This window comes from Mus musculus, chromosome 13 (genome assembly GCF_000001635.26).
Source record: "Mus musculus strain C57BL/6J chromosome 13, GRCm38.p6 C57BL/6J".
Taxonomy (NCBI): Eukaryota; Metazoa; Chordata; class Mammalia; order Rodentia; family Muridae; genus Mus; species Mus musculus.
The window spans coordinates 19,498,904-19,510,144 of record NC_000079.6 but is presented as its reverse complement, the minus strand read 5'-3'; the positions used below and the strand labels follow the sequence as shown (position 1 = coordinate 19,510,144).

The window sequence follows — 11,241 nt, the reverse complement described above, 5'->3', positions numbered from 1 at the left end:
AGTGAGTACATATCATTTGAGTTCTTTTGTGATTGGGTTACCTCACTCAGGATGATGCCCTCCAGGTCCAACCATTTGCCTAGGAATTTCATAAATTCATTCTTTTTAATAGCTGAGTAGTACTCCATTGTGTAAATGTACCACATTTTTTTTATCCATTCCTCTGTTGAGGGGCATCTGGGTTCTGCTTCTGCATTCATTCTCCAAGTTGCCTGAAGTGCTGACCCCTGATAGTTTGTAGTTGGCTGTAGCAACAAGGGTTTCTGCCTGATGCAGCTGCTTTGTCCAATGTTGTGTTCCCTTGTAGAAATAGATGACATTTAACTGTTGATGAGTGGGTTGTTAAAACGTCTAGACACTTAAACTAAACTTAGAATAACACTGAAGAGCCTTCATGTCCTAGCAGTCACCATGGTATCCGAAACAGCAGGTCTATATCACAGTTCTGCTCTTCTCACATGTGTCTCACGTTTCAATGACATTGGCATACACTCCTCTTCATGAGCTGACCTGGGTTCCTCAGAGTTAGCAGAACACATGAAATTCTGCATGACGTCAAGTAGATGTCTTTTTTCATTTGTTTTGTTTTGTTTTTTGTTTTTTTTTTTTCAGCCTGCTTTCTTATAGAGGCCAGAACTGTTAGCCCAAGGGCATCCCTATCCACAGTAGGCTCCATCCTTCTACCTCAATCACTAATTAAGAAATCTTCTGCAGGCTTGCCTGATGGCTGGTCTTTTGTTCGATTGTTGAGTTTTGTTGTTTTTTCTTTGTTTGTTGTTTGTTTGTTTTTGATGGTGTTTTATGTGTCCTCAACTCATACAGGCACTTTTTTTTCTGTTTAGTCTTGGCTGTTCTGGAACTCTGCAGACCAGGCTAGCCTTGAACTCAAAGATCTGCCTGCCTCTGCCATCTGAGTGCTGGGATTAAAGGCATGTATCAGCACTGCCCAGCTGAAAGCTGGATCTTATGGAGGCATTTTTTATTATATTTAATTTTTTTCCATTTTTTATTAGGTATTTAGCTCATTTACATTTCCAATGCTATACCAAAAGTCCCCCATACCCACCCACCCCCACTCCCCTACCCACCCACTCCCCCTATTTGGCCCTGGCGTTCCCCTGTACTGGGGCATATAAAGTTTGCGTGTCCAATGGGCCTCTCTTTCCAGTGATGGCCGACTAGGCCATCTTTTGATACATATGCAGCTAGAGTCAAGAGCTCCGGGATACTGGTTAGTTCATTATGTTGTTCCGCCTATAGGGTTGTAGATCCCTTTAGCTCCTTGGGTACTTTCTCTAGCTCCTCCATTGGGAGCCCTGTGATCCATCCATTAGCTGACTGTGAGCATCCACTTCTGTGTTTGCTAGGCCCCGGCATAGTCTCACAAGAGACAGCTACATCTGGGTCCTTTCGATAAAATCTTGCTAGTGTATGCAATGGTGTCAGCGTTTGGATGCTGATTATGGGGTGGATCCCTGGATATGGCAGTCTCTACATGGTCCATCCTTTCGTCTCAGCTCCAAACTTTGTCTCTGTAACTCCTTCCATGGGTGTTTTGTTCCCAATTCTAAGGAGGGGCATAATGTCCACACTTCAGTCTTCATTCTTCTTGAGTTTCATGTGTTTAGCAAATTGTATCTTATATCTTGGGTATCCTAGGTTTGGGGCTAATATTCACTTATCAGTGAGTACATATTGTGTGAGTTCCTTTGTGAATGTGTTACCTCACTCAGGATGATGCCCTCCAGGTCCATCCATTTGGCTAGGAATTTCATAAATTCATTCTTTTTAATAGCTGAGTAGTACTCCATTGTGTAGATGTACCACATTTTCTGTATCCATTCCTCTGTTGAGGGGCATCTGGGTTCTTTCCAGCTTCTGGTTATTATAAATAAGGCTGCTATGAACATAGTGGAGCATGTGTCCTTCTTACCAGTTGGGGCATCTTCTGGATATATGCCCAGGAGAGGTATTGCTAGAGGTTTGTGCCTCAGACCCCGGTGGGAGCCTCCTTGGCTCCGGGACTCCGCGGAGGGCAGGCTGCAAGGGTGATGGTGTTTTCATTTGTCTTTCAGGAACATCACATTCCTACAAATAGCAGAGTAAGTGCTTTCGCTTCTTCATGGGCATCTTATTTGCAACCATAAGCACCCAAGCCAATGGCTTTGAGTGTCACACTGGGAAGTGCCTAGGGTGGCAACCCTATTCTAATGCTGAAAAGGTTTCCTGTGTCAAATTCAGCCTCATTTTAATTCTAGTCACTTTAACTCTAATCTCCTTAGTCACTTTGACCAGAATTATGTAAACTTTCTAAATAGACTAAATATTCTAAAAATACAGTAAAGTACCAGCCTCCACGCCAACCAAGTCACAATATGGTGTCTGACCCAAACCCACAAAATGAGAATATGATGGGAAAGTCATTTATCAAAGTGGCAGTGACCATAACCAGCTCTGATCACTGTCTGAAACCAAAACGACTGAATGGCTGGTCCTCAAAGCCATTCCCTCATCTCTGCAGAGTTACTTTATCTATGTATTCCCACAGATGCTTATCAAATTAATCTTACAATTTTAGTTCAATATTTAAATATATCCCTTGAGCTATTTCCAAATTCTAGCTGTGATTTTAGAATCTTACTCAAACTATGAAATGGGCTGTGGAAACTCAATTGGTTTCTGTGTATGTATGACTACCTAAAATAAACCACTGAGTATTTTAACCCCTAAGAATATCTTCAGGTATTGCCAAGCATGGGAAGAAAAGCTCAGCAAACACTGAAAAAGACATTGTCAGTCTGTATTTGCTCACAGTGGCAAACATAGTATCCACGAGGCTCTTTTTCTTGCATGTTTCAACTGGGGCTCATGAACTCATAGACATACTGACACTCCCTCCTTCTTTCCCATTCTATAACTCTGGTTATCAGAGGTGACACTGCAATGGCTTTAAATATTTACTAAAATAGAGAAATGTGTTTTCCCTTTTATTTCCATTTGCTTTTTTCAAGTGTAGGAAAAGCAAACTATGAACTTGTACCAATAATACTGTCCTTATTAAGCTTAAAATATCCACTATGAGCAATATGCTGTGTGTGGAAGTTACCTTTGATCTGTAATTTAGTACTTAGTGTGAACTTAAATTCCCTGAAAAAAATAAATCTCTCATGTGTTTTGAGGATTCTGCAGACGAGCTGGAAGACAGGAACATTGCAGCTATGAGAGCTTAGGTGGTGTAGAGTAAGAACCATACTCATTTTTAAGCACTCCCTCCATTAACCATTTATTGCCAGCCTCTAGCTTTGCCGTGGAAGGTTAGGTAAACGTTTTGGAATCCATTAACTTAGCAGAATGCTAGTTTCCACTAAACAAAGGTTGAGAAAGTCAGCAGACAGCATGGGAACCTATAGCAGAGCCCTGACCCGCTGCTGGAACTTACTCCCTGGCATTCCCACCAATGTGTTTGACAAATGTATTGATTTGTGAATTACTCTGTGTTTGTAAAAGTTCATTTAACCCCCTCCACAGTAAAACAAATCATTTTGGACAATTTAATCCATGTCCCAGGTCACTCATTTGCCTCACAATGAACTAACTCTATTTCACACTGGGTCAAGAGATATGTTGTGGTTTTATTAGCTACCATCCAAGGTTTTACACAGAGAAGTCATTCCACAATAAGAGACAGTTCAGTGTTCACATCTGGAAAGCAAATGCAGAGACAGAGACAGAGACAGACAGAGACAGACAGACACAGAGACACAGAGACGGGTGCTGGGTAGTCTGAGAACTTTCTGCCTGCTGAGAAAGCTGAAAACCGGTAGCTGCTCAGTCCACAGGGCTTGATGCCTCAGTAGCCACAATCAAGATTCACTGCTGAATCCCACATAATAACTGTCTCAGGAGAGTTTTTATTAACTGCTGACCAGAAACCCTGAAAGTGATCAGTAGTCATACTTAGTAATGCCATAGGTATGGTTAAAGAAGCATGAAATGCAAATGATTTGCAGTGTGTTGGAATCTACTAGCAGTATCCATTAAGATTAGGAGTTTTCCTATATTTCAGCTCAACAGGTGAATGTCTGGAACTCTGTTCCATGGATATCAGAATGCAAAAATGCATTAGAGGAAATACATGGACTTATTGAAGTATTGATTTAAATGACATAAAATATGGTGTGAGAGCAAGTGAGAACATGGTTGAAGATATTATTTATGAAGCACTGGGCACCACTAAAAGCTCTTGTCCAAGAGCATCACTGTATGAATGGGGTGACAGTGTTCTACCCCATGTTGTGACTTAGAGTACTTAGTAGTGTACTGTTGTGGAGCCAATGATGACAAAGTATGTGGGTGGATTCATTGTATTTACAGAAAGATAGATCGTGTGGGAAGTCGAAAAAGGAATGAGAGGGAAAGGCACAGTGAACTAGGAAGGAAGAACTGAGAATGACTACCACTAAACTGTCTGTTGTGGTGTAATGGTTATATGAAGTGACATGTGCATTTGGAACCATGGCTACATTATGAGGACAGCATAGGCCTCTAGCTACTGACTTAAAAGAAGTGCTTTTTACATTCTCACTGTTCATAGAAGTTCCATGCGCTAAAGCTTCAGCTCTGCTGCTCAGCATGAGCAGTGGAAGCAAGGTTAATGGAGCCTCAGGTACCATGGACCACAGCGCTTGCCGTAGAAAGGGTTGAGCAGATGCTGGCTGCTTTCTGTGAGTTGGAGACCAGCCTGGTCCATAAAGCAAGTTCCAGGCTTGTCAGGGCTACATAATGCCACTGCCTGAAACAAACCAAAACCAAACAAAAAATGCTCCCAGCGAATTCTTTTTCCTTTTACCCATGTATGGACTCACGATTTCTCACTTCTGCCAAAATTCCTATTTGGCCGTCTGCCCCAACATTGCACAATGTCTCAAACTAAGTTAATTAAACCTCTTTTCTCTCTAATTTTCCTGACTTGGGTACTTTGTTACAGTGATGAAAGACTAATATAATATCGAAAATATGAAATAATGCATAATCTTACAATTCTGTCAAGGATAAAGGGAACAAATCTCGTTCCTATAAACATGCATCTAGAACAGAGTAAAATTGTACCACTAAAATTAAGAATGTACACTTTAAAAAAATGTCTCCTATTCTGTGTGTTGTCTCTTTACTCTGTTCACTATATCATTTGTGGATTTTTAAAAGTTTAATATAATCCTGGTTTGATTCGTTTGCTGGTGTCTTTAATGCCATCTACCAAAAAAAAAAAAAAGTGCCTATTTTAGCATCGTGAAGTGTTTCCTTTATTCTTCCCTTAGTTGATCCAGGGTTGCAAAGTCTTCTCCTCTAGTGTTTAATCTGGCTTGAGTCAATTTTTTATACATGTTAAAAGATGAACATCTAATTTTATTTTCCTACACATATAAAAATGATAGCTAAAACTAAGGAGTGTATTAGAAGACTTATCAAAATCCAACTAAAATATACTTTTTAAAGGGGGAGTTTGAGTTGTGGATCTCTGGAAGAGGAGCAGTACTGCTCCCAGGAGAAATAGGTTATTGAAAAGATCATAGTGCCAGGCAGATTACCTCCCTAGATGTTTTTGGTCAGTCAGGCTGAGGGTATCCAAACAACACAGGCTATTGTTGTTGTCCTTGGTTGTCCACCAAACTTGATGACAAGCCCCTATTGATGAAGACACCACACACTTTGGTTGCAGGACAAAGAGAAATCAATTCCAACTGGCAAGGAAATGCTCTATGTGCTGACTCTCTTTCACAGTTCTGGAAGGCACTGTGCAGGCTTCTGGGAGAGGTTTACCCAGCACAGGACCAGGCAAACATGTGCTCACTGGAGAAGTGTTGCTCTGACAGTTATTGCAATAACCAACCATTTTCTGATTGGATTTGAGGCCTGCTCCACAGGAAGGACTTCATGCCTGGGGCTGTGAATCTGATCCTCCTGGAAGGAAAAAGAGACTGTGAGTTATGTTTCCCTAAATGATTTATTTAAAACCATTATGAGTTCTTTTGAACTCCCCAGTATTACAATCACCTTACTGTGAATTCCCAGTGCTTTCTCAAGTATCAGCCGATTGGGTTTATTACCATTTTTGTGATCGACTTCGATTTCAATTATTTTAACACAAAAGGAGGAACATGGCAGTGTCAGTTTTGAGTTTAAGAGTGGATTCCTGAGAGCTATCAAAATTGCATTTTCCGGAGATGTTACTACTATGCACACTATATTATCCTTTCTAAAAGTTATTTTTAATTTACATATAATATGCATACAGTTTTCAATGGACTGTGTTTGCACAGGTTCTCTAAGGAGAAAGTGCCTTATGCTGTCAACTGTTTTATGTTGTCTTCTGCTTTTATTGTTATTTTAGCTCGGTATTAGATACTGTGATAGAGTTTAGCTATGCTCCAACCCCCAACATGTATGTTGGAAAAATGTAAATGTATTATGGTGGAATACATAGAAGGCTAGAAGTAGTTGTAGGAAAGTTTATATTACGTAGATTTCCCAAAACAAATCAAAACTGTTCTAAAAAGGGTACCTGCAACCATTATAATGTCATGCTTCTAGCTGGCCCAAGAACACCAGCTGACGACATGGTTTGTAAACAGTAGGTTTGGAGTATGCTTCCTGGTTGTTTTTTTTTTTTTTTTTTTTTCAGTTTGAGAAGGTGATTCACGTCAGCAGACTGTAGTGAGAGGTTGATTCCTTTAAAAACCCTGTTATATTATGTGAATATGTTTTTGTTTTAATCCCCAGTGTGGGATATGTGGCTGCTTCAGATTTTCCACAGCCACTATGACTGTCCCATGCTCTAGGAAGGGTGTGGTTTTTGCCAGGTACAAAGAGTTTATGTTTGGAATTCTGGGGACTCAATAGCTCCAAGGGGCCCTGTGCCAGCCACTACTTCTCCTGCTGCTGGTCTCTACTGCTCCTGGGTCCTGCTGTTGCACTTGCTATTGCTGGCTTGCTGTTTTGCTAGATTGCTGGTTGCTGGTTGGAGATATCCTTATGATGGAGATTGGACTTGCCCCGAGGAACCTGGTGCCCTTAATCACTAGGAAGTAGTCTAAAGAATGAATGCCCCTTTCCCCTCTAACCTTCTTTCTTTCCTACATAGTGTTGGTGTTTTGGAAGTGATTGGTATGGAATAAAGGTTGGAAGGTTGGTAGATAATAGAACCCAATAAAGTAGCCCAAAAAGTACAGCTGCAGCAGACCTCAGGGAATGTTTTGCCATGATTACCTTTGGGTAAGGATTTTATTTTAAAAATCTGTAGAACAATAGGAGTGAAACCTGATCCCAATAACAACATGAGCTGATAAGTGCAAAGTGCAGCTGACAGAAGTTGGGAAAAGAATTGCAAGACAGCCCCAGCAGAGCCATGGAGTCACTGTGCCGTGAGATCAGCCTCTTGGTGATGGCTTACTTTGTGCTTCACATACTACACAAGGAAGGCCTGCTCTTTATAAGGATTATATCATAACATAGGGCAAAGAGGCTGTGAATGGTGTTCAATCTTCTGTTTCTTTTGTTCTAGTTTTTGTGAAATTATGCAGATGATTTTACCAAAAAGCAGCATTATTAATAACGATCGCACTTCCAAGGAATCCATTTGATGGGAGGTGCAGTGGAGGGAAGTTAAACAAAACCTTTTGTGTGTTTTATCTGATGATGATTCTGGATCTTTTTTCTGGAGGTGCAGTGCAGCTAAGGAAAATATGTAGCTGCAGAAAGATGGGCTGTGCAATTTGGAGATAACTTTCTGAGTTAGCCCCAGTTGGACTCTGATGTGGGACTGGGAGGGTGGGTGTTATAAAGCTGAAAAGCAAGTGGATTCCTTCCTGTCTTCTGAGTTCTTGCCTTTAAGCCTACTGTGACATTCGAAGTTATCTCTATCATCTAGAAGAATATCATTACAATAAGACAATTACAGAAAATGCCTCATGGTTCTGAGTTCTTGTGAGAATTCATGTGTAAACAAGAAAGCTGTGAACTCTAAGAAGCTTAGGAAAGTCAATTCAGCTTTGTTCTGTGCACAGTGTCGACATTCCTTCTCCTTGCTGCGATTAACATCAGATGTCTGACCACAAGGAAGCTGAACGAACTCAGGAGCTGCTTCAGGACCTGTGAGATGGCTTGGCAGGTACAGGGAGTTGCCATCACACCTGATCACTTTGGTCTCCAAAAAATAGGTAACACTCACAACTCTCACCTCAAAAGATGCACAGTAGAATTTTCACACACATACACACACACACAAACATGCACGCACACACACACACACACACACACACACACACACAAATGTGTAAAAATACAAGTGACTGCTTGTGACCACTTCATTTGGCCATAGAAATGGTCTGAGAAGACAATCAAGGGATGAGAGAAATGAGTGTTGTTATTAGAATTCAGCTCAAGCGTTCATGCTGACTTCACAAATCATAAAAAGAAATTTCACACAAATATAAGTCCAACCTCAAATATTTCTCTTTCAACCTCAGGTTCTTCAAATTACAAGCTAAATACTAATTCTAGTCAGCTGAATAATACGACAGACCAAACCTGTTATAAATTGCCAAAATTTTCAAACGATTTAGGTAATTTCACCCAGCCTTTCATTCATATCCCAGGCAATTTTTATATCCAGACTATTCAATGTATGATCATTAGCCACTTTCTAAATACTTCAAAACGTCAAGTCAAATCTCAATTCTCTATGGTTAAAAGCTCAGTCTATTTCCACTAAGGATAGCAAAAAAGGGGGGAAACTATTCAGAACTGACTTCTAAAGTTATCACAAAAGCAATGTAAAATATCATCATATTTCCCATTGGCTAAAAGATCAAGACATTATTTTCTCAAGTGAACAAGTATTTGAAAGTCAATTTGTTTTTTCAGTGAATTAAAAACTTACTGTATGCTAATAGCCAACATATGAAAGAGCCTTCGCCCATCATAAAATGAATGAATTAAAGGTTAAAATTAACCCATCCATTTTTTTTTACATTGCAATATTATTTGCCCTTTAGAAACAGGAAGTCCTGCCAATTATGATTACCTGGTGCCAGAGGAAATAGTATAGACATGGGAAGACAAATATTGTATGATATGTCTCTTGTGGGAAGTTTAAAAGAGTTGAACTTGGAACAAAATGATTTTTCATAGATGTTGGAGGGGTAAGTGGGGAGATTGGGTCAAAGATAACTTCAATTATAACATGAAAGAGTCTATGATGGTTTGAATGAGAAGTGTCTCCCATAGGCTCAGTTAATTGAGCATATGGTGCCTAGTTGGTGATGCTGTTTGGGGAAATGATGTAGCCTTGCTGGAGAAGGTACATCACTGGGCATAGGCGTTGAGAAGCCATAGCTTCACCCTGCCCCCAGCTTACCCTCTTTACCTCGTATCTGCTGTTGAAGACGCGATCTCTCAACTTCTGTTCCTACCAGCATGCCTGCCACTTGATGTCATGCTTTCCAACACATTTTTATGGAAGCAAACCTTCTGAAACTATAAACCCAAATAAAGTCTTTCTTCCATAAGTAAGTTTTGGTTATAGTGCTTTGTTACAGCACCAAAAACTCACCAATACAAAAATCATACACATTTTACCCATAAACTGCTAACACTGTCTAATAATGATGTATTTCAAGTTTGAAATTTTTCAACAACTATATCTTAATGCTCTGCTTTGTAACGGATAAATTTAATTCTTTTGTAATGTGTGTTATACAATGCATCTCTCCCCCTTCTGCCCTCTCCTTTATTTCCCTCCCACATTTATCAGGCCTCTTCCTTCTTTACAAATCTCTGTCCTATATTCATTACTTTTTGTTTTGTTTTGTGTCCCATAGAATTTAAGGGTCATTTACTTTTTCATTTAAGCCACGGGGTCATCTATGTTGCTCTGGACTTAGAACATATCTAAGAACACGTTCATCATAGACAGACATGTTACTAGTGAGTATGTAACTGGATACTATGCTTCTCCATCTCCTGGAATCTGTTATCAATAAATTAACAGTAAGAGGCATTGACCTCTTAGTTCTTTCCCTATCTATGGCTGACTATTAGGCAGATACAAGTTGTGTGGGCTCATCGCCATTTAGCACAGGTGCTGTGAATTCATGATTATCATAGCTGTGTTGTGCTTAAAAGATGACATATCTGCAAACCTCCTCCCAGTCTTCAGCCTTATAATATTTCTGCCCTTCCCCTTCTATAATGCTCCCTGAGGCTTAAATGTATGGTACAAATGTCTTGTTTAGAGATGAACCTCAATTGTCCTTTTTCTCAGCATCTTAGTGCAGTCATGGATTTCTTCATTCTCCTTTGTTCATTCATGAAGAGAATAGGGCAGGAGAGGATTCTCTGATTAAAGCTGAGAGTAGCCTTTGTTTATGGGTGTAAAGATATAAGAAGGTGGGCTGAATTTATGTCAATCCAGATAATCAATAGTCCTAGCTTCTTTCCTAAGGCAAAAGACCTCTTCAGTATTAGTTTAGGGCTAATTTACAGTACTCAACATGATTTCCTCTTGGAGAGCAGGACTCAGATCCAATAACCCAGTAGCCAGTTGTATCACTATTGCACCAGCAGGCATATCCTGCCTGATGGCTTAGTGTTACATTTCATAGAGTTTAAAACCTGATAAGACCATATTTTTATTCCCAGGCCCCCTCACAGCCTGTGTCACACCTTATATGCTAGCCAATAGGGAAGAAGGTTTGAGCTCTGCTACAGCTTAGTTTTTTTATATCCAAATTTCAAGATTTGTGATGTCTTCAACAAAAGGAGTGGTTACCCACCACAACTAGTTAATATGAGCCTATATTGAGGAAGGCTTTCTCCCATAACCAATAATTCATATAGCAATATGCCACATGTGACACAGAATTTTGATGTTGTTGTCTGTGATCCATTAATTAAGCTTCTATTTAGAAATGCAATAAATCCCAACTGAAAGTGTATTGAACAGCATCCTCTCTGATTGACATTGTCTAGGCTTTTGATGTACCTTTCTTTTACATTTTTAAATTCTGCTACCAGAGAGCAGGTTTTTATATACCAACCTTGTTTTGATTAATCATACCTCCACTTAACTCATTTCCCCGTTCTCCAACTCCTTTCTCTCTTTGAATCTTTATACCCCCATGATTCTCACTCTCCATTTTCATTTCATCTATGTACTACTGTCCCTCTTCCCAGAAGGTAACC

General features: G+C 39.9%; 1 long non-coding RNA gene across 2 annotated transcripts in view; it reads left to right on the top strand.

Moving 5' to 3' along the window:
- Window positions 1-5,777: 5,777 nt before the first annotated feature.
- 9330199G10Rik (RIKEN cDNA 9330199G10 gene) overlaps window positions 5,778-11,241 on the top strand; it is a 41,521-nt gene continuing 36,057 nt past the window's right edge. For both annotated transcript variants that reach the window (NR_131038.1, NR_131037.1), the window contains exons 1-2: window positions 5,778-5,980; window positions 8,064-8,167. This is a non-coding gene — a long non-coding RNA (RIKEN cDNA 9330199G10 gene). The remainder of the gene's footprint in view (window positions 5,981-8,063; window positions 8,168-11,241) is intronic.